General features: G+C 37.6%; 1 pseudogene; it reads left to right on the top strand.

The window, feature by feature from the left end:
- Positions 1–9004: 9004 nt before the first annotated feature.
- Positions 9005–26473, top strand: LOC128509414 (legumain-like; annotated as a pseudogene).
- The last annotated feature ends 243 nt before the right edge of the window (positions 26474–26716 follow it).

The raw sequence follows: 26716 nt of genomic DNA, 5'->3' as shown, positions 1-26716 counted from the left end.
TTTCGCTTAACTACTCCCTCCCTTCCAAGACTTGTTAGCTCCTCAGCGAATTCCTTCTTATGACAGAATCGAATGATTTCTATTTCAGCCTTTTCCAGTTCTTCCACTGAAAGCAAGTCTTTACACACAGAAGATTTAAACATCTGCATTTCCTTATCAATAGTCATCTTCTGTAGATATGGATCTATGCAATAAGCAAAAGCAGCCTGCAGCCTCTTCCTTTCCTTGCTAAGGTCCATCAAAATTTTTCTCAAACAAAGTATCCATGCTACAGCTTTCGTTAATCGGATCCAAGTGGAGAAATAATTGATAAATTGTGATATCAGATCAAGTTTTTCCTTAAGATGAACTCTATTTACCAGAGCGATCCTTTTGATCTCGGGATCGTGAGACACCGTTAAGTCTCTGTCTGTTGGATCCTTTGGCCATTCTTCTGCTGGTTGAACAAGGAACTTAGGACCAGAAATCCACAACTCGTTCTTCAAGAATGTATCCACATTTATTCCTCTAGAAGCCAAATCTGCAGGATTTTCTGAAGATATTACATATCTCCACTGTTTTTCATCTGAAACACCTAAAATTTCGGACACTCTGTTAGCCACATAGCACTTAAATCTTGAGGTCTTATTTCGAATATATTTAAGTACTGAAGTACTGTCCGTCCAAAAAACTGAATCCTGAAAAGGCATCTTAAGTTCTTTTATCCAGATTTTGTCAATGCGGCTAGCCAGTGTAGCGGCTGTAAGTTCCAGACGAGGGATTGTGATGGGCTTTAAAGGTGTAACTCTTGCCTTGCTTACCAGAAGAGTAGAGTGTGCTAGTAATTGCTCATTATAAAGCAACAAATAGGATACCACACCATATCCTTGCTCGCTAGCATCTGAGAAATGATGCATTTGAGCAGACATTACTTCTCCAAACCCATCAGGCTTCACACATCTTTTGACCTCAAAACTCTCCAAATGATGAAGATTATCCAGCCAGTTCATCCAACGTTGAACATATACAGGAGGAATAACATTGTCCCATCCTATTCCTTCTCTACAGAGATCTTGTAATATCCTTTTGGCAGACAATATCACAGGTGACAGAAATCCTAGAGGATCATAAATGGAACTAACCACTGAGAGAATCCCTCTTCTAGTAAGAGGTCTGTCTTTAACTATAACTTTAAACTGAAAGGCGTCGGATTCAGCACACCATTGCACTCCCAAAGCTCTTTCCAGAGGTAGAGCATCATAATCAAAATCCAAATCCCTTACCTTTGTCTCTCTGTCCTTTTCGGGTATAGCAGTCAAAACAACGCTTTTGTTACTCATCTATTTGGTCAATTTAAACCCTCCATTGGCACACATACTAGTTAAATCTTTGTACAACTGCACAGCATCTGATTCTGAAGGAACTGAAACAAGACAATCATCCACATAGAAATTATCAAAGACAACATCCAGTGTCTTGGAGTCAAATAGATTCCTTTGATCCGTCGCACATTTCCTCAAGGCAAAACTTGAACAACTTGGTGAGGATGTCGCACCAAACAGATGGACCAGCATTCTGTATTCTTCCAGACTGTGATTCATGTTACCTTCTGGCCACCACAAAAATCTCAAGACATCAGAGTCTTCTGGATGAACTCTGACTTGATAGAACATGGCTTCGATGTCAGCCATCATGGCAACAGGCTCAAGTCTAAATCGTACAAGGACACTTGAGAGTGAGTTGGTTAAGTCGGGACCTGGTAGGAGCATACTATTCAAGGTTACACCCTGAAAAGAAGCTCCACAATCAAACACAACTCGAATTTTCTGTTTTTTGGGATGATATACCCCATGATGGGGTATATACCACAGACGTCCATCACATCTCTCCAATTCTGCCATGGGTACCCTTTCTGCATAACCCTTTTGAATAACATCCTCCATGAAGGCTGTATAATTTGCATGAAAGGAACTATTCAACTTAAACCTCCTTTGAAGACTTAAGGCACGTTGTTCCGCAACTCTCCTATTCATTTGCATGACCACTTCAGCATTTCTAAATGGTAGACCAATGCTATAATGACCATTGATCAGTTTTGCTAAATGAGACATGAAGTCCATAAATTGATGGTCTTCCTTTGACATTGCTATCTGTTCCTCATGTACAGTCTCGGGAAAATCAGCCTTAAACTGCTGTTTCCATAATTCCTCCAACTTTAGTACAGCAGTCCTATTCACAGTCACAGAAAGCCTTTCAGCATTATCATCAGTATCTTCATTTATACTCACTCCCTTGAGAGGTCCGTTAACTGTCCAGCCGAGCATTGTCCGTATGGCGTATGGGCCATTATCTTGACTACGTATGACTTGCCAAGGCTCCAATGCTTTTGGAACATTAGTTCCAATTAAAAGCTCAATGTTGGCATTTATTGTTGGCAAGCATATGTGACTCAAATGTGGCCAACGTTCAAGATCTTTCTGGGAAGCAATGTTTGCTGTGGTCACTGGCATGTTCCTTTGAGTGTACACCTCTGGCAAGGCACAGTAATAATCTTGCTTCAGCCCAGAAACTTCCAGATCCTTCAGAACATAGCTACCAACCGATTTATCCTGACTCATAGTCCTGAGCAGAATATTCACTTTCTTTCCAGTTAGATTAAGCTTGTTCATCAAGCTCTCCGTACAAAATGAAGCAGAACTCCCAGAGTCAAGAAATTCATACGTCTTTACAACATTGGTACCCCTTTTTGATTTAACACAAACTGGAACAATAGACAATGCACAGACATCTTTACCAGCCCCAGTAACACCACTAGATTGAAGAGAGACTGCTGGTTTTAATTCATACCTTTTCTTGTCCAAAGAGTCTTCCTTCACATAAGGATGAATGTGCAAAAGACTTGGGTGTTTAAAATTACATACATTACAAATACTTCTCCTCTTGCAGTCCCTACTAATATGTTCTGTGTTCAAACAGCTAAAGCAAATTCCTTTTGTTTTCAAGAATTTCATCTTTTCTCTATGATTCCTCTTGACGAGTTTATGACATTCGTCCAACAAGTGTTCTCCATCACAAAAGAGACAAATTCTATTTGTAGATCTCCTACCATGATCCTTTACCTCTGGTGTAGCAGTAATAGTGGTTGCAAAACTGCTTCTGGGTTTTGACAAGATCGTTCTAGTATTCGCCTTTCTACCTCCAGCAGGTGAAGTTTCCTGAATGTTGCCAAACACCGGATCTGTGAGAATTTTTACTTGTCTCTCGACGAAATCCACAATATCAGAGAAGGTGATTTGATTGTGGCCTTGCTCCTTAAGATCATATGCAACAGCTTTACATTTATCCTTCAATTTATAAGGAAGCTTTGAAAGGATAACTTGCATATTAGAAGTGAGATTCAACTCATTCATATAGTGAACATCAACCATAGCATTACAACAACTCCTTAAGAAAAGACCATAATCTTGTAGAGCCCTAGCGTCTTCAGATTTTATAACCTTCCAAGAAAGAGCCTTTTCCATATATGATGAAGCTATTTTCACCTCATTGCCGAAGTTTTCCTTAAGCAAGGTCTTAGCCCTTAGACAACCTTGCGAAGGGATCATGTGCTGGCAACTTATAACAAGTTCCTTTGGTTGTCCACGTGTATATTGCTCCAAGAAGTGGAGACAATCTCTTGGACTACCTGCTCTCCTTTTTACAACTTCTTCCAATGAGCGCATGAACTCATGAAAACGCAATGGGTCTCCTTCGAAATAGGGGATTTCTCTGGGTGGAAGCGAAGACAGATTATGTTGTTTTACCAGCAAGGTAGCTATTTCATTTTGCTTATCAATAAGCTTAAGTATGTTCTGGCTACTCACATCATTTTGAACACTGGGTCCAACGCTCTGGTTAACCAATGATGGTACGTTAAGTGTTGCAGACTGTGAAACCTTTGTTTTAGATTCTGTTGACTGTTGCTGTTGTACTGACTGGGATTGAGAATGATTTGGAATCCTTAGTGTAGGCAAGGACGGTGTTGCTGCTTGCATACTAGTTGAAAGGGCACATGGTTCCACATCAGAATGGCGAGGGTTTGAAACAATATTGTTAACAGAAGCATGCGATTCTGTATCCACATCTTGATAAACCTTTACCCTGGCCATTGACTCTGCCAATTTCATTTCCAACTCCAATCTTTCCTTCCTTCTCCTCAACTGTTCCTCTTGCTCTTCCAAGGCGTGTTTCATCTGCAGCATTTGGTGAGAGGCCCTTAAGGCAGCCAGGTCTGCCTCAGCCTTAAGACGAGTAGACAAAATGGAAGATCGACTGAATCGAGATCCATGAGATGACAACAACGTTTTGGTAGATCCTTTGCTACTTATATTTGAAACACTGTCCGTTGGTTGAACCTCATCTCCAAGTTCCATTTCATTCTGTAGAATTACATCAGCAGGCTGAGAACCTTGTGTTGTGGACACAGCTTCAACAAAGGGTGCAATATCAGCGTCATAAATAACGGCACAATCAGCGCACACAGCGCCAACAATGAATGAATGAACTTAGTAGGGCAGCACACGTGAGCTCGTAACACGCAAGAGCAAGTCAAACTGCATTTCAATCTAATGCCTATTAAATATAGCGGCTATCACCGCATCTTCCTTAACAGCAATGCAGCTAGAATCCATTTAAACCGCGGACATACCTCATTCTGCCGCTATGCGTGTCGTCGTGTGTCGGCTGCTCCACTTTACTGCTCACTGCGATGAACATATGTTGTGCCAGTAAAAGCCGTTCCAAGTTGCGTCCATAATCCAAATATCCGAAGCAAAGATTTCTGTTGACTAATATGTAGCGACAACCTATAGCCGCTAAGAGGCTAAGTAGAAGGAATTCCTCTGTGACGCGTTCCCGTTCATTTGTATTCACCTTTTTGTTAACAACACAGTGTAACATATACAAGCGACATGGGTATTCCCTCTATACCCGGTCTCTTGGTAAGGTCATATTATCGCATGGATTCTCATACCACTGTTATGCAGACGACACCCAACTTGTTCTCTCCTTTCCTCCCTCTGACACTCAGGTTTCCACCCGGATCTCAGCATGTCTGGCAGACATCTCTTTTTGGATGGCTGCTCATCAGCTGAAGCTTAATCTCAGTAAAACCGAACTGTTGTTTATCCCTTGTGACTCATCTCCAGGTCAAGACCTTGTGATATCCATGGACAACAACCAAATCACTCCCTCAACCACTGCCCGCAATCTTGGGGTAACCGTGGACAATCATCTGTCATTTTCCCCACACATCACTAACCTTACTCGCTCTTGTCGATTTCTTCTTTACAATATCAGAAGAATTCGCCCATTTCTTTCTTCACAGGCTACTCAGGTGCTTGTTCAGTCCCTCGTTATTTCAAGACTGGACTACTGCAACTCGCTCCTGGCAGGCCTGCCTTTGTCCACGATTCGTCCTCTGCAACTGATCCAGAATGCAGCAGCACGACTCGTTTTTAACCTTCCCAAGTTTTCCCACACCACCCCACTCCTCCGCTCCCTGCACTGGCTTCCTGTAGCTGCCCGCATCAAATTCAAAACACTGATGCTTGCCTACAAAGCTAAAAATGGCCCAGCACCCACTTACCTCTCTGCGCTAATTACACCACGAACTGCACCACGTTCCCTCTGATCCTCCAGCACTGCTCGCCTCATCCCACCATCTCTCAGGGATCGAGGGCGGCATTCATCCAGGCTCTTTTCTGTTCTGGCACCTAGGTGGTGGAATGAACTTCCTCTAGATGTCCGTACATCAGAGACTTTGACTATCTTTAAACGACGACTCAAGACGCATCTGTTTCTCCAGTACTTGGACTAAACCCCGCCCCCCCTCCCAAAAAAAAAAAAAAAAAAAAAACTCAGTTGTGTTGGACTAATGGTACTTAGTTATTAACCTAGTTAACCCAGTGTAAGTATGTATCCAATGTTGTAAACATTAAAGCACTTTTTGTAAGTCGCTCTGGATAAGAGCGTCTGCCAAATGCCTAAATGTAAATGTAAATGATGTACAAGAACAATACAGCATACGGCTTACGACGGTCAACAGAAAGTGAGCGCTCCCACTACTCACCCCCTCTCTCACCTTTAGACAACAAACACAATTAGATAAATATCCACCTGCGCCACCCATGTGACCGAACATCCCGGAAATACAAATCACAATTCAAAATAAAAGACAAACATTTTCAGCACTTACACTCGCTAAATAAAATGCTGCCTTTGCAGCGCTGCTAACATGCGTGCCAACGTGAGCCGCTTTATTTGAGTCATAATATACTGTAACATGTATGTGTGCATTAGAATTGTATTTCAATGAATGTTTCAAAACCATTCTTTATTCTTCTCAAAAGAAGCCCTGTTTGTGTGAGAAATCTGAGTGTAAAGGTAGTAAATAGGAGTCCGGGTGAAACCTGGTGTCACCTGATCCAGGTGTGAATGGGTCTTATTTATTTATGAAAAGTTATACAGTAGATTATTCAAAGAAACAAAGGATCTGCTCAAAAAAAGTTAGGCACATCAGTCACTTTACCCCAAGTTAATGTTTTTTTTTGGTGTTATAATTTTGTTCTTTTGCTATGGACACACAACCAACACTTTCATGAACTCAGTTCTGTGTTAAAAACAATCTGCCAGGTTTGTTTATTCTCCTTTTTATCTGCTTTTTTTGCAAGAGTTTGAATTTTTTTTGTGTGTATAATTTGACAAAAGTTTAAAAGTTGCACATGAATCAAACATATTTACATTAGCCACATTATGAAAGCCCAGTTTGTTCTATGACAAGAGCATAAAAAAACACATAAAAAATGTCCCTTGTAATCCACTAAATAAAGGCTTTGTTATATGTAAAAATACTATTAAAATCAGATTTTTTAACATGTTCATGTCAGATCTTTGGCCTGATCTCTAAGGTTTTTTAGTTTTTTCTCTTGTGTTCCATGTTGTTTACATGTCTAAACTGTCTGTTCGGGCACATGGTGTTTGTTTTAATTGTTTGCCTGTTGTCCTGTGTCAGATCATTGTTCTTTGTCGGCAGCTGCTTGCTTCCTGTCCAGTCTAGTCCAGTGTATGTTATTTTTTTGTTTTGGCTCCTGATCAGTATTTCCCCTTTTTCTCGTTGTTTTTGTCTCTTTTTGCATCCAGGCCTGGTCTTATTTTGTTTTAGTTTGCGCTGATCAGCGGTTTCCTGTCTCGTGGCTTGCTCTCGCTTTTCTTTACAGCCGTGCAGTTCAGCGGATCTTGGCCATATTGCCTTACAGCTAGGCTTCCGAGTCAAGGCCTCTTGCCTCTTCGGGGTAGTTTTTGTTTTTGGGACTTGGGCGCTCGTGTGTTTTTTTGATTAAGATCAATTCTGTTTTTGTTTATTTTTGATTGAATAATTTTTACTTGAAATTTTTGGACTAATAAATTTCTGAAAGATACCAGCATTTGTGTCCATTCTGATTATGTAACAGTTCAAGGACGAAAACTGGAAATAAAGCAAACAGAATTAAAATATATTAAAAATATATATAATAGATAGATAAATAGATAGACAGATAGATAGATAGATAGATAGATAGAACAAGAGAGAGAGAGAGAGAGAGAGAGAGAGGCTGTTGACCTAAATCTTGCATGTGAATATGTGAATGGAGTGCTAAGCACGGGGGGGGTGGGGGTTGGGGGGAAGTCTGCAGTGGATGACTCCAATGCATGTGGAGACAAGAACTTTTTATGTATATATTTTTGCATTGAATGCAATCTTATATGGCAGCTTGCCAGTTTGCCTTTTATCAGTTCTTACACAATTAATTGATGTAAAGGCAAACTGGCAAGCTGCCATATCGGATTGCAATGAAAGACCAGTGCAGGAAATGAAACCAGGAACTATCACATACTATAGATTTTTTTTTTTTTTCAAGAAACAAAATGTAAAGGAGAGGGTGGGTATAAAAGGATCATATTAACAACTGAGAACTTACTTCACCTGTCGCAGGTAGATACTGCAGGTAAGAGTCTTGGTATATGTTAATTTTTTTATGTTAGTTATTAATTAATGATGTTATCTTGGTTATTAATTGACATAAATTTATTAAGTTTTATACCCTTCAAAATATAAGCATCACAAAAATAACGGGAAGTGAAAGAGTGTGGTTTGGCATTTTCATATTGGAATGGTTTGGATAAAATTAAATATACATAGGTGTCACAGTGGTGTGTTGGTAAGCAACGTGGCCGTGCACCTCCCTGATCTAGGTTTAATTTCTGCCTCAGATTTGTGTGTGTAGTATTTCCATGTTCTCCACGTGCTTGGGGGTTTCCTCCAGATATTCTGTTTTCCGTCCAAAGTTAAAAGACATGCAGATTAGGCTTATTGCCATTCCCAAATAGTTTGTAGTGTGCATGTGTCCTGCAATGGATTGGCTTCCTGTACACATGATAAGCGGTAAATAAGATAAATGAATGAATGAATGAATAAATATGCTCATTAGTGAGTAGGAAAATATAAGTAATAAATTGGGGCTGTGCTTGTTCACTGCATTTATTTTTATATACAGTAAATGTACGTTGGTGAATCTGTAGCTCCTTTGTGGGCAGTACTGTTTACTAGAACATTAAATTTACTTTGACAGCACAGCTTATAGTGGTTTATTCCATGCCAAATTATGTTTAAATGTGTTGGGCAATGACAGTTTGGGTAAATACTTAAAACATTCAACAAAATAAAATAAAATGATGAGTCTGATGTAGACTTTCATGTTGACATGCCACAGTGCAGTTGAATATCTGAAGGTTTACACTTTAACAGAACAGCTTTGGAAGTGTCAGCTGTAAGGTAATTCCCAGTTTTTGTAAATATACATGTTTTTATATATTATTATTAAAATTAGGTATAATAAGAAAAAGTAAATAAGGTCACAAGTGCATAATAATTCAATAGTTATGCCAGGGTCATTACATTTAGTTTTACTTAAGATTAATAAGAATTTTTTTTTATCTGATTGCAGGATCTTAGAATCAGTCCATCAAAGAGTGAAAGAATACAGGTAAGAATATCTGTTCATATCCGTGTGGATTGGCTGATTTTCAAGAACTTACGCAAAACAGTAATCTGCTACCATATTATGTAAAAATGCTTAGTGGTTAGCACTGTCACCCTGCACCTACAGGGCTGGGTTCAAATCCCACCTCATGCCCCAAGTATCTTAGGAGAGGCTCCAGGCCCCCTGAGACCCTATATACAGTACAGGAATAAGCAGTATAGACAAGTGAGTGAGAGAGTGTTACCATGGCAACAACAAAAAAAGTGTGGGTGGCAAATCTCATGAAGGAGATTTAGCAGCATTTAACATGCTTATAACATATTTAACAGTATAGTTAGACATAATGTTGATGATCTCAAAAAAAGTTATTTGCTGTTGAGAATTACTTTACAATCCAGAGCCCAATAGCTATTTATATTATACATTATTATACTATATTACCATATTACATAGTTATGCACACTTCATAGCACTGACATTTGTTGTTTTTCTGCTTTTTAGGAACATTCTTGTCAATATGGAAAACAAGGGCAAACAGTGGGTTCTCTTGGCAGCAGGTTCTAAAGATTGGGAAAATTACAGACACCAGGTGAGTGTATTAAATTCACTGTCTTGATTTTACTTGATTTTAATATTTTTTTGCAAGTGTAATATAATGTAATTGTTTTAATGAAATAAATAAAATTATAATAAGCATAAGTTGGTGATCTGCTGACGCTATCCACATACATGTACACATCCTTTAAATTTGTGGTTTTACAAATCTGTAAACTAACGCCAACTATACTTGCTATGGTTTTCCTGCCCATCTGAAAAGCCTTCATAATGGCTCTAATCCAAGTTGCTGTTAATCAGTGATTTCTGAGGCTGGTAACTCTAAATGAACTTCTTCTCTGCAGCATAGGTAGGTTTTGGGCTGGCCTTCCTGGGAAGGTCTTCATAGAAAGCCAGTTTCATTATGGTGCTTTGTGGTTTTTGCAAATGCACTTGACACAATACTGTTCTTGCAAAAAATATCCAATTTCATATGTGTTATTTAAAGAATTTAAAGAAATTTGCGAGTGATCCCAAACTTTTGAGCGGTAGTGAAAGTCTACTAATCAACATGAGTATTACATTTTGGCCTTTTGAACAGATTATGTGATCACTACTTCTGATTCTGTTGTGTTAATTATTATGTGTACATTATATTGCATATTTAAGTGTCATGGTTAACATGTTAGACATTGTTGTATTCCCTTATGGCCCTTACCAAATGCTTATGCTATTTTATGTATTTTCATATCATGCAACTTTCATACACCTTATAGAGAGCAGCTTATACTATTTTTCTCTACTTCATGTGTCTTATGGTACTCAACCGACTCCTGTTGATGAGGGCTCTTCTACTTCTATAGCTATGGCGGATGGTCTTATTTATTTCTAATACTAACAGCATTTTTTTATTCAATTTTATTGTCATGAAAAGCAGTCAGCATCTACAGTATGGTATATATGTGTATATATATATATATATATATATATATATATATATATATATATATATATATATATATGGGTGGAATATACAGTAGTGCAATCTTCTTGATCTTTAGAGTATCACTGGTTACACCACTGTCCACCACCTTTCCTTTCATTCTCACTCATATTCTTTTATTACACAACACACCTGACACTTTTCTTTACTCGTTCTGACCTGCCTGCACATGATTCTTTACCTCCTTCCGACATTCTCCATTGCTCTGGACCATTAATCCAAAGTACTGGACCATTGACACCAAGTACATTGACTATTAAGTCCTGCACCTTCTCTTTGTCTTGCTGCAGCTAACCTTAATTCCTCTGCTTTCCAGAGCATACCTCCACCTCTCTAGATTTTTCTCCACCTTTGCCTGATCTCTCAAAATGTCATCTGCAAACATCATAGTACATGGAGACCCCTGTCTAACCTCATCTGTCACCCTGTTCATCTCCAGAGCAAACAATAAGTGTGTTACGACCTTTGATGGAAATTTTGTCTAGGAATTTAAAAAAGAGTAACATTGAGATGACCAAGGGAAAAAGCTTAGTATGTGGCAAGAGAAACAAGGGACACTCAAATTAGCACCGCAAAAGATTTATTGCTCCCAAACCATGAATATTAACAAACATTTAAGAAAACAAAAATAATAAACAACAATAAATTATATAACCAAGACAAACGGGAGAGGGAACTAGAAGTGGCACTAGAAACTCAAAGAAATAAATATAAACAAAAAGAACCCCCACTGTCTCCTTCCGGTCCTCTAAATAAACAAACAAAAATATGAAAAAAAAGGTCTTCAGCACAAATGCGCCCTGAACTTGCTCTAACTAAAAACACAAAAATACATATTTAGCGCACTTCGCTATGCTAGTGTATCTAATACATAAAAAAACTCCTACGTGCAAGGTGTGTATGTCATGTGACTTACTAGGCTGTTCCACTTCTCCGTTGGCAGTTAGTTTAAGTGGAGCTTAAGCGGGCTAATAGTGGCAAAGGTACTCGTTCAACAAGAACACAGATGTCACCAGAGACAACTTTACACAGATCATTCTAACCAGTCCCTTGGAAGTCTCACAAGCGGTTAAAGTAGTAGCAGAAAATGGACAACACAACACAACAGTGACACGCCAAGTCAAGCAGCCCTCCATCTGCCCGTTGCCGCTTCCGTTTTAAGTGCATCAGAGCAGATCGCAATTGGCGGAGACCACACGACGTCACAAGTGACCAACGATGATTGACAGGCACATCCACCAATAGTGTCCTGAAAGTAGGCGGTACCTAGAAGCGCTAAACAGAAAATAGAACATACACAAAGAAAAACAGTGTACGGTTCGTAACAAAGTGGCTCAGAACCAATCCATAATGCAGACCCACCTCCACCTTGAACTCTTCTGTCACATCTACAGCATATCTTACCACTGTCTTTCTCTCATACATATCCTGCACCATTCTAACATACGTCTCTGAGACTCCAGACTTCCTCACACAAAACCACAGCTTCTCTCTCGGCATCCTGTCATATGCTTTCTCTAAATCTACAAAGACACATTGCAACTCCCTATTACCTTCTCCATTCTTTTCCATCAGCATCCTCAAAGCAAATACGTACTGCATCTAGTGTACTCTTTCTAGACCTGAAACCATATTGCTTCTCACAAATGCTCACCTCTTAATCTAGCTTCCACTACTTCCACAATGCCCTCCTCAGCTCACTCTTAATAATGTTTGCTACTACCTGCTCCACAACAGTCACCTCTTCTACTCTTTGTTCTCTTTCATTTTCCCCTTTCATCAACTATTCAAAGTACTCCTTCCATCTTCCCATTACCCTCCTGGCATCTGTCAGTACATTTCTGTCACAATCTTTAATTACTCTAACCTGCTGCACATCCTTCTCATATCTATCTCTTTGCCTCAACAACCTGCACAGATCCACCTCTCCCTCCCTACTGCCCAATCTAACATACAAGTCCTCACATGCTCCTCGGTTGGCCTTTGCCACCTCTCCTCTAACCTTATGCTGCATCTCCCTGTAATCATGTCTACTACCTTTGGTCCCCTCAGTGTCCCACTTCCTCTTTGCTAACCTTTTCCTCTGTATACATTTCTGTATTTCTTGTTCCACCACCAAGTCTCCTTGTCCACTTTTCCCTTTCCTGATGATACACCAAGTGCCCTCCTACCTTTTTCTCTGATCACCTTAGCTGTAGTTGCAGGCAAGTGAAAGAACCTCCTGACTACCCATAGCCTGTCTCAACTTCTTCCTGAAAACTACACAACATTCTTCCTTTTCAACTTCCACCACTTTGTCCTTTGCTCTGCCTTTGTCCTCTTAACCTTCCTCACCACCATAGACATTTTACCTGCCACCATCCTGTGTTGTCTGGGTACACTCTTCCCTACCAATACAATACAATACAGCTGCTGCTGTGCCTTCCTGATCAGGAAAGAACAGTTCAGAGACCAGTTGAGGTCCTCGGAGATATGAACTCCAAGGAACCTAAAGCTGGTTACATGCTCAACAGCAGTTCTGTTGATGTGAATGGGAGTATGAGTGTGATTGCCAACTCGTCGGAAATCCACAATGATCTCTTTTGTCTTGGTGTTTAGTTCCAGACTGTTATCTTCACACCATGATACCAGATGCTTGATCTCCCCTCTATAGGCCGACTAACCTTTTTTCTTGCTTTGTGCTAAGATCAGCAGTTCTGAGCAGACTATTTAATCTTAGTTGTACAATTTGTACCTTGAGTTTATTTGTCATCTGGATTAAAATCCTGTTTCTGTCAGCCTTATGTTTCAACTTACTTCCCAAAGAACATTTTAGGCCCAAATGTCTAATTCCTCGCATGTTGATTTGATTGAGATACTTTTGATATATGGTATACAATTGCTTAAGTTTCTGTCATTGGATAGATCCTTACACTGAGTTACTAGGTTACTAACTGTGTACCATCAGTCAAACATTGTTGGAATGTTGTTTGTTTTTTTTTTACTTGGGAATTTACCCAAGTACTAAAGAAACAGATATGTCTTAAGTCATCAATTAAAGATTAAACAAATGCAAAAAACATGTTCATATTTATTTATCTAAAACAGAAAATGTTTACTCTGAATTAAAGTTTGACAGTAAAGAAAAAAAGGGTGTGGTTCCAACTGCATGCAACAATCATTGCCCACTTCCTGATGGTGTCATGACAGTATTATCATATCGGTATGTCAATGTGTTCACACTCTAATTGTTATTGATACTGTAAAGTTTTGTCCACATTGGATGAAGGATGTGGGAGAAACAGCCAAAAATACATCCATTTCTTGTTTGTCCTGGCAGCACCACAGCCAGACCATGTGATGCAGACCAAAGCTTTTGATAACTTTTTGTCCTTGATGCTTTAAGAGCAAACTAACAAGATTTCAAATCAATTGGCTGATTCATGTAGGAGGAGTTTGTTAAAATACAACGTGTGTGAAACAAAACATCTCGCAGATTCATCAATGTACCAAATATCATGTTCGTAGGTCTTACAGGGATAAAGATTACATTGTTGGGGGCGCTGCAGAGCCATGTGGCCACACGCTAATGTAAGTGTAGATTATGAGCCAGATTGGATGAACAATTTAAGAAATACAGCAACTTTCTCCATACTGTCGAAGGATCAAATTTGCGGTTCCACCCTGGCAACACTGTGGAACTTTGATAAAAGCTTTTAAGAACATTTACTCAACAAAGCATGGGACAAAATTTCAGGTCTTTTGCATTATTTCACTAGGAGGAGTTCGTAAAAACACACAATAGTTAATGCCAATAGGTGGCATTATGACTGTATCATCATATTGGTATATCACTCTGTTTAGACTCGCATGCTCATCACCAAAGCTTTTGATAATTCTTTGTTCTTGATGCCTTAAGAGCGATCTGAGAAATTTAGAACTTTATTGGATGCTTCCACTAGGAGGAGTTTATTAAAATACATGTGCGAAACGAAACGTATGTCAGTTTTTCCCAAATGGCGGACTTCCTGTTCACTTTAGAGGATACCTCCAGTAGACTTTTTTTTCGTGTGGAGAAGATACATCAGTGTACCAAATTTCTTGTCTGTAGGACGTACTGGGACCCATATCACATTCTGGGGGCACTCTCAAGCCATTTGGCCTCACCCGCTTATGGAAAGTTTTACACCACACAAGTTTTCACAGGGGCTAAATTTTTGGGAAAATTTGGGGACCCTTAGAGCATGTTCAGGCACTCAAATTAGCAGTTTTTTAGACACGGCAAAGAATACAGGATAATAATAATAATAATGATTCCTTCAGTTACAATAGGGCCTGGCACTGGTGAGTGCTCGGGCCCTAATAATAATATTAATAATAATAATAATAATAATAATAATAATAATAATAATAATAATAATAATAATTCCTTCAGTTACAACAGGGCACAGTTTGCTCAAAGAGAACCTATTTCTCCAGAGATACATTTAAGAAGATGGGGAAAACTCCTAAAATTTACTTTAAAACAACTGCCGGAAAGATTTAAAATATGTTACAAAACCTGCAAAAGAATCTTTTAGTTTTTTAGTTTTTTTTTTTTTTTACTTTTCATAATAGTTTAACAAATGTAACAAATTTTAGGCTGAATAATTATTATTATTCAAATATACTACTACTACTACTTTTATAAGTATAATAATTATAATGATAATAAACCCCCTGACAGGCTGATGTGTGTCACGCTTACCAAGCTGTACACAGAAATGGGATTCCAGATCAACAGATTGTGGTGATGATGTATGATGATATCGCTTATAATCCACAGTGAGTATTACCTTGCTTCTTTACTTATATTCACTTATATTGTATTATTAATTTACATAAAAAAAATTTTGACTGAGGATTTACAGAGAGGAGGAGTTGTAATGACATGAACTTGTGCTGCTTTTGAGTCATGCCAAAAATATTGTAATCATTTGAGTATTTTGTAGGAAGGAAGAATATATAGGAATTTTAATGAGGGAGAGAAGAACCTCATAGAGGTTTTTGAGAGGCAGAATATTGGAAGATAGGGACAACGTGTGGTGGTGGCTAAGCTCAGTGATTTTGCTTAAAGGTGCTTTTCAATGGATTAGGATAATTATTTGCAGGTTTCTGTTATCAAGTTATTTTAAGTGTGGTCGGGAGATCAGGAACTGCTGGGGAAGCTATCTACTGCTAGTTTTGTCTCCTTGGTGGTCTCCACAAACCAGACATCTGCACATTTTTTGGCAAGGTGTGATCTGACACTTCTTTTTAGCTGGATGCAGTGGCCGGTTGTCAGACCATGATAAGACTGCACATTAACAGCAGCACAGTATGATGATTAAGATTAAAACATGCTTCTTTCCCAGTCACACATTACAGTACATAAGACGTTTAAGGTTAAACTCTCAATAAGACAACAATTAAAAAGTTACCAGTTACAAGTAATACTGTACTTAAACAAGCAAAATTTAGCTGCGATGCTTTCTGGTATATAAGTGCAAAATCTCTGAAAGTGTGTTTATAGTGTACAAATCACAGAATTTATGTATTATTATATGTATATATAAATATGTTATATGTATAATTATATTACTAAAAACTATAATGGAAGCAATCTCGACCTTTAGCCAAGATTAAAGGTATAGAATATGGGCACTGCAAAATGGAGTGAACTGTAAGGCACTTCCACTAGAGGTCACTGTTTTGTTTGTAGTTTTTTTTGTTTGCAGACTCAGTTTCCCAGAAGGCACCTCGGTCAGGTGATGCGGGAGCTCACCTGATCTGAGGTAGATCATTAAATCTCCTATAAATAGCTGATTAATCTGGAAAATTAGGTCGAGCATTGTTGGTTTACAATCACTGTCATGATATGGACATTTTGTTTTGTGTTTTTGGTTACTTTGTATTTTCATTTATATTTGAATTTTAGTTCTGTTCAATCTTTTGTCCGATAAGGCTCTAGTGTGGTCAATGTTATATGTTATATTGTGTTTTAGTGTGTGTGGAGCTGATTCGCTGTTGTGTCATGTTGTGGTGTGTATTAGAGAATAGGTAAGTAGTTAGCCTCTGTGTGTCCCTTAGCCTAGCCTCTAGTGTTGTAGCTATTTGGTAAGTGTAGCTAGTTGTATGTTAAGTTAAAGACACGTTTAGCTAATTACCATGTCTTTAGCCCTAGTCTCGTCTCCCTATGTCTCTAGTCCAGTCTCTCGTCTTGTTCCCATTTCAGCTCCATGCTTACATTTACATTTACATTTAGGCATTTGGCAGACGCTCTTATCCAGAGCGACTTACATTTTTATCTCATTACACATCTGAGCAGATGAGGGTTAAGGGCCTTGCTCAAGGGCCCAACAGTGGCAACTTGGTGGTTGTGGGGTTTGAACCTGGGATCTTCTGAACCGTAGTCCAATGCCTTAACCACTGAGCTACCCCTGACCCCCTGCTTAGTTTGTGTGTACTATGTTATGTCAGTAAGCCTGTGTTTCGCCATAGGGCTTATCTGTGTAACAGGTATTAGAGCCTGTATTTGTCCTGTATGTAATGTCTTAGAGCATGTGTGCCACCATGGAGCCTATGTTTTGTTTGTGCCGTCATAGCGCCGGTGTCTCGCCTTATCACCTGTTTTACCTTATGCCTCGTTATAGTTTAAGTTTGTTCGGTTTCGTCAGTGTGCTTGTTTTGTTATTTCATTAAAGATAAATATATTATATGTATGTACGGAAAACACCCCTCTGCCTGTTTTTGCCTATGGCAATAATATCAGCCTTTACCACCCTGAACGTGACATGAACATATGTATGTCTGACTGATTTTTGGATTTTTGTCTCATTGTCAATTTAGCTTTTTTCGTTTTTTTTTTTTTTTTTTGTTCCAATATACACACAGGGAATAAACATGTGTATAGCAAAACGTGTTAATGCAGTACTTTTTTGTGAGAAATAGCTGATTTTCTGGAAAAAAATCAGGGGTGCCAACAATTTTGCCCATGTCTGTATGTATTTGTATGTATGAAAGAAGTGTGAATATGTTCACTGTCTTATTGCCATGGAGAATTAGATTATTGCATTATTATTGGAATAATTTATTGATGGAATTGTTTGCTATTCCTACCTGTATGACTTGGGTAATTAATGATATTAGTGATTATTAGATTAAGATTGTGTGGTTTGTCATATTGTTGCAGCTATGCAAAACACATTGCTACATAATTAATGTAAAAAAAAAATAACGTTCCTAGGGATTCAATTTTGTTTTCAAGCAAGGCCACTTGAAATAAATAGTAAAACAGTGATATTTACCTTTATTGTGCCTGATAATCATACTAAATTAAATTATTTTATGAGACAAAATGTTCATTCAATCTAAATATATTACTAATGTCTATGATACTATGTCTCTCTTATTTATTTTTTAATTTTTTTTGTGCAGAAATCCTGTTCCTGGAAACATAATAAATGTCCCAGATGGCCCAAATGTTTACCTTGGGGTTCCCAAGAACTATACAGGACAAGTAAAATCTTCTGTTACATTACAAATACTCTCTTTACACTTTTCTGGTGATTGTATAATACATTTTCGAAATTATCCATTATCAGGATGTATCAGCTGACAACTTTCTGGCTATACTCAGTGGAAATGTGGCTGCTGTCAAGAAAACAGGACCAAAAAAAGTCATACGAAGGTTACTACTGTATACCTCAGCTTATCTCCTCTATTTATTAGACTTATTCACTAATATAACCTGTGTATTCCTTATTTTTTATCGACTTTCTTTTTTTGCCACATTGGAGAAACATAAAACATTCCAAGCCCTTTTGTGTTTATGATTCATATAGAGGGAAAAAACAGTTACTTTGGTGTGTTTTTAAGTGATAAATTTTTACTAAGATTCATGTTCAAAAGTTAGTAGTCCTGTTTTAATTCCATCTTTTTTTTTTTTTTTTTTGTATTAAGACAAAACATATCATAGCAGGTCTCAGTATTACGCAAATGTAACCTCAGATGGACAACAAAATAACTTTTCTTTACTGTGCCATCATGTATTTAGAAAAAAATGAGGCCAAAAAGAAGTTTCAAACAAATAAAAAATGTGGGCAATACTAAGTACCCCTTATATCTTCTACAGGATTTATAAGGGTATGTTGTGGCTATGTGCTGCTAATTATCATCCCTTGCTTAATTGATCATCGGCAGGTGTGCAGACCTCTATAAAAGCAGACGTTTTGGCAGTTGGCTGGTCTGGAGCATTCAGGTGTGTGTTAATGCAATGCCAAAAGGGAAAGACATAAGCAATGGCCTTACAGAAGCAATTGTTGCTGCCCATCAATTTGGGAAGGGTTATAAAACCATTTCCAAACAATTTCAGCAGTCTACAGTGAAAACATTATTCACAAATGGAAAGCATTCAACGTCAGACTGTGCAATGCTTAGAGAAATACAAAACCAAAAGAGCCACATCTCAGACCCTACAGGTCTCACTCAGCATGTTAAATGTTAAAGCCCATGACAGCACAATTAGAAGTAGACTGAACAAGTATGGTTTGCTTGGAAGAGTGCCAGGAGAAAGCATCTTCTGTTTAAAAAGCACTTTTGTGGAAACAATGTCTTGTGGACAGATGAGACAAAGTGGAGTTCTTTGGCCTTTATTGCCAGTGCCATGTTTAACAAAAGCAAACAGCATTTCAGCTGCACACCTTATCCCCCTCACCTCAGAACTGTGCATAAACAATTTCTTGAAAGCTTTAATGAACTGAACAATGTGATTAAAATGAATGGTACAAAATTACTTCACAACGATGTGAGAAATTGATTAAGTCATACAGAAAACTATTACATAAGTTAGTAAGTTATTTCTGCTACAAGCTATTGAATCATGGTACTGTTTTTTTCCTTTTTGCCTTTATTTTTGTTAAATAAATAATGACAGTGAGAAAAGGTTGTATTTGCCTAATACTGAGATGAGTAGATGATTTTACTGTTTTTAGTAACATACAATTAAAAAGAAACATGGAGGGTGTACTAACTTCTCAACATGTATGAACTGTACTAAATTAGACATTGCTGTTTAGATTTAATTAGTTTGAATTAAATTAGATTAGATTAAACTTTGTCATTGTGTAAAGTGCAAGTACAAAGCCAATTAACTTCTGTTTGCTACCTGGTGCTTATGTAAGCTTTGTTTGGGGATTTCTTTTCTTTGGGAGTAAACTAAAGTAGTAAACTAACGGAAAAAAATAATCTACCTACTGGAAACATTGGAACCCCTTGGGATAGATAAATGTCATGCAACTATTACAAATATCTAAACTTATCTACCCCTGTTCTCTTTCAGTGGTGAAAATGATACTATCTTCATCTACTTAGCAGACCATGGAGGTCACGGAATCTTTTGTTTTCCAAATTCTACAGTAAGTTTATTCAAACAACACCTAGCTTTCGTCCTACTTGTTTCTTTGTTAATTTGTTTGCATGTATCTTACATAATTGAAATTCTAAGACAGTAAAGTATTTGAGAAAATGCACATATTGACACATTTGTTTGGACCCTCACAAAATGAAAGAAAAATGCAGAATGGTGACTGAAATATCTTGAAACTGACAAAAGTAATAATACTGTACATAATATTTTAATTTGCGTCTCCTAATAAAAATCGGACATTGCTTTGAATTATGATTCAACAAAATACATGAAATTAAATTAAACTACTGATATTGGCCTAAATCAGTCAAGCTTTTCCATGCACAACCTTTTTTGAGGCAATCACAAGAATCAAATGATTACTGTAGGATTGATCTGATTTATGCTTCTCATGGAGACTTCTGCACATGTCAACAGTTAGTTTATCCCACTTATCACGGTGGCGATTTTGAAGAGTGCCTTCTCTAGATTGGACTGCATGTTTCAGCTTTTTCCACAGATGTTCAACAGGAATAAGATTACGCCACATAGAAGGCCACTTCAGAATACCCCAGTCTTTGTTCCTACCCAACCCTGGGTGTTTTTAGCTTTATGTTTTCAGTCGTTATCCTGTTGTAGGACCCATGACTTCTTACAGAGATAGCACTATAGGCTGTGTGTGTGTGCGCGTGCGTGCATGTGTGTGTGTATGTGTGTGTGTGCATGCATGTCTGCTGTGTGTGTCCTGAGATAGGTTGAGAGGTTGAGACCCCATCCTGGGCATACCCTGCCTTATTCCCTTAGTGATTGATATCTATGATTCCCAATTGATATATCAATTGATTAATCAATCAATGGATGAATTACACCCATTTTTTTTCTAAAATGAAAAATAAAGTATTTGTACCGTACTTCGTGATCTAGGTAGTTAATAATTTTCAGCCAAAAATCAAGAGCCATATAATGTACTCATGTCATGATATGTAGTGATCAGATGTTTTTGTTGTTGATGTGTTAATTGCAGCTGCATGCAGATGACCTCATTAAAACAGTGCATACAATGGCGATGAATCATAAGTTTTCAAAGGTATGTACTCTTTCTTTACATTTTAATACGCATCACCTTTTATACCTTTTCTACATTTATGATCTTTTTTTTCGTTGTAAAATTAGATCTACAAAAATAGGTTCATTCTGAAACATGTTTATTCCTCACTACCTATCATGTTCCTGGGAAACTGCAAGGGCTAAACTCTATAACCTTGTCACTGTTTGCAGATGGTCATCTATATTGAGGCCTGCCAGTCTGGATCAATGCTGGAGAAACTGGCTGACAGCAACGGTTAGAAAAATGGATGTTTATTAAAAAATAAATACTTCTGACATGTTTAGTTTCATGATTTATGAATGTCTGAAAGGTCTTAACCTCTTGTTTCAGTGTATGCAGTTTCAGCATGCAGACCTGATGAAAGCAGCTATGCTTTTCTCTATGATGAGAGTAGAAATACCTTTCTTGCTGACATTTTTAGCTATTACTGGTTGTGGAGCATTGACAATGTTAGCCATTTATATTACTACATTTTCTTAATTACATGAATTATTTTATGCCACAATGGTGTAGTGTGGTTTCTATTAAGGTAGTTGGTAAAGATTTCTCTTTATTCTGTATGTCACTCTAAAGGGAAAACGTACTTCGACTACATTTGGAGACCAGTTTTCCTATCTGTTGGCCAACGTCCCTAAAGCTCAAAAACACCAGACACCATGTAATTATGGGGACAAAGTACGTATGTACAAAAAAAAATAATAATAATTTATATATATATATATATATATATATATATATATTTTTTTTTTTTTTATTCAACAAAAATATTATGTTAACAACAATGTTCAAATGTTTACATTTATCTTTTTTTCCCTTACATTATTTAGAGCACACTCAAGTTGATGTTGAGTGGATTTCTTGGAGTATCTTCTGCCTCTGTCAGTCAGACCTACATGTCCCAGCCCCTAAACATGTCTGATATGTCTGCTGTAGTAGACACTACAGATGTGCCACTGATAATCCAAGAGAACATGATTAAAAATGAACAGAATCTAAAAAAAACAGGCTCTGAAAAGAGAATATGATAATCTTATAAGAGTGAGTAAGCCTCTTCTATTATATACAGTTATTCCTGAACAGATTTCTGAACAGATTCAGCAGCCGAAAGACAAACAACAGCAACTCAGAACTCCTATTAATGTTCCATAAACATCTCCTCACAAAAACTGCATTAACTGTAATGGCACGCACACACACACGCACACTCAGAAACTCTGCAGGCACTAAGACGCAGCAGGGAAGACGGTCTCCCCTGCTGGGTCTTTTTACCTGCAGAGTTTCTGAGGGTGCGTGTGTTTGTGTGCGTGTGTGTCTGTGTAAGGCAGAGAGTTTGTGTGTTTGTTTGGGAACCTGATAGGAGGGCCCCCTTTCGTCTCGGCTTTAAAACACAAACACACTGAAACTCTGCTCTGTCGCGATTGTTTTTAAAGCTAAGACGCTGGTTAATTTTTTTTGTTGTTTTTGTCGTTGTTTTACTTTACTGCAGTGATTCCGTTAGTATGCCCTCACGCGATTGTGACTAGCGATGTTCCTTGCTAATTTTTAAACAGTTTTTAAAATGGTCTCTCTGTTAGTGTGTGTGTGTGTGTGTGTGTTTGCATGCACATTACACACACACACACACACACAAAGCGCCTGCGTGCACAAACGGAAACACTTATCTGTCGGGATTTATTTTTACGTTTAAGGTAAAGTGCAGGTTAATTTGTTTTATTTTTACTTTATATTTTGTGTTAATAATTTTTATGTATTTATTTTTTGGGGCTGTAGAACAAATTATTTCAGTTTCAATTATTTACTATGGGAAAATTAAATTTGGTTTACGAGTGTTTTGGAATACAAGCCCACTTCCGGAACAAATTATGCTCGTAATCCGAGGTTCCACTGTACTGCGATTATGATCAGAATATCTCTAATGGAAAGATATTGTTGTTTTGTGATGAATTACTAGTAGCATGTAAAGTTATAAAACAACTGTAATTTAAAACAATCACTTTAGATGTCTTCAGATTAAATGTGTGTATTATGATCACATTTGTAGAAGAGGATGACAGTGGATGAAGCGCTGCAGAAGATTGCTGAGCGCACAAACACTTTAGGAGCTCTGACTGAAAAACGTGAGGTGTCTCGCACATACGAACTCAAAGTCATAGCGGAGCATTTCAGGGAAAATCTCTTCGACTGGCATAAGGAGCCGGTATGTACATATGTATATATTTACATTTGTGTTTATTTGTCTGACTAACATGACTTGAATTGTAATGACACACTAAAGACACGTTAACATTAACATTCCACTGCGCAGTTTTCTTCTAACATCAGCATTAATACATCCTTAGTAATGTTAAAAATGTTATTATAATTTTTATTTTTAGTTAAGATAAATTTTACTTGGCGGCACGGTGGTGTAGTGGTTAGCATTGTCGCCTTGCACCTCCAGGGTCCGGGTTCGATTCCCGGCCATGCTCGATTCCCGTCTCTGTGTGCATGGAGTTTGCATGTTCTCCCTGTGCTTGGTGGGTTTTCCTCGGGATATGCAGTTTAGGCTAATTGGCATTCCCAATTTGCCTGTAGTGTGTGAATTAGTGTGTGAGTGTGTGTATGTGTCGGTGCCCTGTGATGACACATACATACTGTGATCATATACTTACAATATTTTGGTTGTTTAAATCGAATACTGGTGTTTCTTCTATGCTGGTGTTTCTTCTCTCTATGTGACAACACAATAATCATGCAGTCATTGGGTCTCAGTTTCCATGCGAGGTGGTCTCAGTCTAAAAATCTGTTACGAAAGTGATTCAAGTCTAAACTGACTTACACAAAGACATTTAAACAAGATGTGTTTTCTGTTATTTTTTTTAAACTAACTAAAGATTTTCTACTCATTGTTAGAGAAGCCTACCATATGTATATAGCTAATAATATTAATTATAATCAATGTTAATAAAGTAATAAAGCAGGAGGTTTTTGTTATTTTACACTGTAAGAAATAGACAAGACAAAAACCAGGAAACAACTACTGAGGGACAGGGCTAAAAAGAGGCTGAGCTGAAAACCATCATGATTTTTTTTTTTTATTAAACAGATGTTAACACAGTCTCTCTTGGAAAAGGAAAAAAAAAAACAATATTATTTAAAAAAAAAAAGTGCATAGTTACTTTTTATGTCATAAATTGAACAAAGATAAAAATAATTTAAAACTTTCTTGTGGCACTGAGCAAAAGTTTGGGCACCCTACATAATCAGTACTTTAGGACAGTAACACCTCCTCTGGCAGATATCACAGCTTGCAAACGCTTTTTATAGTCAGCTGAAAGTGTTTCAATTCTTGTACTTGGGATTTTTTTACTCATTCTTCCTTGTAAAAGGTTACTAGTTCTGTAATATTCTTTGGTTGTCTTGCATGCACAGCTCTTTTAAGATCTACCCACAAATTTTCAATGATATCTAAATCAGGGGACTGTGATGGCCATTCCAAAACCTTCAGCTTGCATTTCTTCGAGGTATGTTTAGGATAATTGTCCTGTTGTAGAAGCCATCCTCTTTTCAACATCAGCTTTTTTACAGACGGTGTGAATTTTGCTTCCAGAATTTGGTGATATTTAGTGGAATCCATTCTTCCCTTCACCCATGCAATGTTTCCTGTGCCACTGGCTGCAACACAAACCCAAAGCATGATAGATCCACCTCCATGCTTAGTAGTTGGCAAGGTGTTCTTTTCATGAAATGGTGCTCCTTTTTTTTCTCCAAACATGCCTTTGCTGATTGTGGCCAAAGAGTTCTATTTTACCTTCATCAGTCCACAGCACTTGTTTCCAAAATGCATCAGGCTTCTGTAGATGTTCTGTTGCATACTTCTGACGTTGTATTTTATGATGGTGATGCAGGTAAGGTTTTCTTCTGCCGACTCTTTCATGAAGGTCTTGTGGAACGGTGCACCACCACTCCTCAGTCTGCTAAATCTTACTGCAGGGTTTTTTGCAGTCAAATGGGGGTTTTGATTTGTTTTTTTGACCAGCATACGAGCAGTTCTCTCCGAGTTTTCTTGGTCTTCCAGATCTCATCATGACCTCCACAGTTCCCCTGAACTGCCATGTCTTAATTACTGTACATTTGTCACTGTGGAAACTGCAAGCTGACAACACTTTGCTATCTTGTAACCTTCTCCTACATTGTGGGCATCAATAACTTTCATTTTCAGAGTTAAACAGCTGCTTAGAGAAACCAATGGTTGTTGAGTGTCTGCAAGTGTGTGCACGAGGTTTGAAAAGTCAAATTGTTTGTAAAACTTTGAAATTGGCATTTACTAATGACAGCTGTTGACATGCATCAGATCTAACGAGCTGATTAAGGTCTGAAAAATAATCTGAGAGGCCGGAACTCTTAGGGTTCCCAAACTTTTGGACAGTGCCATAATAATGTTTAAAATTTTTTTAATTTTTGTTCAATTCATGGCATAAGAAGTAACTATACTGTGCATCAATGTTTGCTTAAAACATTGTGCATTTTTTCGATTTCCAAGAGGGACTGTGTTAACATTTTTTTAATAAAAAAAATCACTAAAATCAGTTATTTATCAAGGGGTGCCCAAACCTTTGCATACGACTGTATGTGTATGATAAAAAAACTATGGGGCATTTTAAGATCTTTTCACAGTTACCACAGTACAGCTGACCCATAAGGTTTTTCTAAATTGATGATGGTTTTCAGCTCAGCCTCTTTTTAGCCCTGTCCCTTCTAACATCACCCTCAGTAACTGTTTCCTCGTTTTTAATTTTGCTTAATTTTGTGCAGTGTAAAATAACAAAAATCTCCTGCTTTATTAGTTTATTAACATTGATTATAATTATTATTATTAGTTTTACACATTTTTGTATTAGTGGTAGGCTTCTCACCTGCCATGTGGATGGCCTGTGTTTGATTCCCAACCACTACGTTAAAGGGCATTCTTTGTGACGGTCCCAAGTCATAATAAAAATGTGAGGATTATATCAGGAAAGGCTTAAAACTTGTGCAGATTAAATGGGCCACTGTGGCAAGGACAACACATTTAATCATTATTATAATTAAGGATTAAAAAAACCTTAATCTTGAAATATATCCTTAATATCATTATGCAGCTCATACACACTCTCTCTCTCTCTCTCTCTCTCTCTATGAACAGTATGTTGTCACTCGTCCACACTTCCAGATTTTAGTGAATCTTTGTGAGAGTGGGTTGGAAGTTGACAGGTATGTGATTGACTTTTTTGGTATTTAATTTGGAATTCATGATGTTATGTCATTCCTAATGTCTTTGTTAATTTCCACCAGCATCACTGAAGCCATTTCTCACGTGAGCAGCAAGATTAATTTCTGAGGAAATCACAAACTACAAAGGATATTTTAAATGGTCTTTTTTTAATCAGTAGTTTCACAATTTTTGGTGTGGGTAAATAATAGCTTGATGTAGAATAGTCTCTCACATAATTTTGGTCAATTATTCTTTAGGACATTCCTTCAGTTCATTGAGTTTTTTTTAAGGAATTCACATATGCACAGCTTTCTCAAGGGACAGGCTATTTCATACAATTAAAAGAGGGTGCACTAACTTTTACACATAACTACATATAAACCCCCAACCTTCTAAA

Source organism: Clarias gariepinus, chromosome 21 (genome assembly GCF_024256425.1).
Source record: "Clarias gariepinus isolate MV-2021 ecotype Netherlands chromosome 21, CGAR_prim_01v2, whole genome shotgun sequence".
NCBI lineage: Eukaryota > Metazoa > Chordata > Actinopteri > Siluriformes > Clariidae > Clarias > Clarias gariepinus.
The sequence above is the reverse complement of the archived record's forward strand: the minus strand, read 5'-3'. Positions and strand labels throughout refer to the sequence as shown.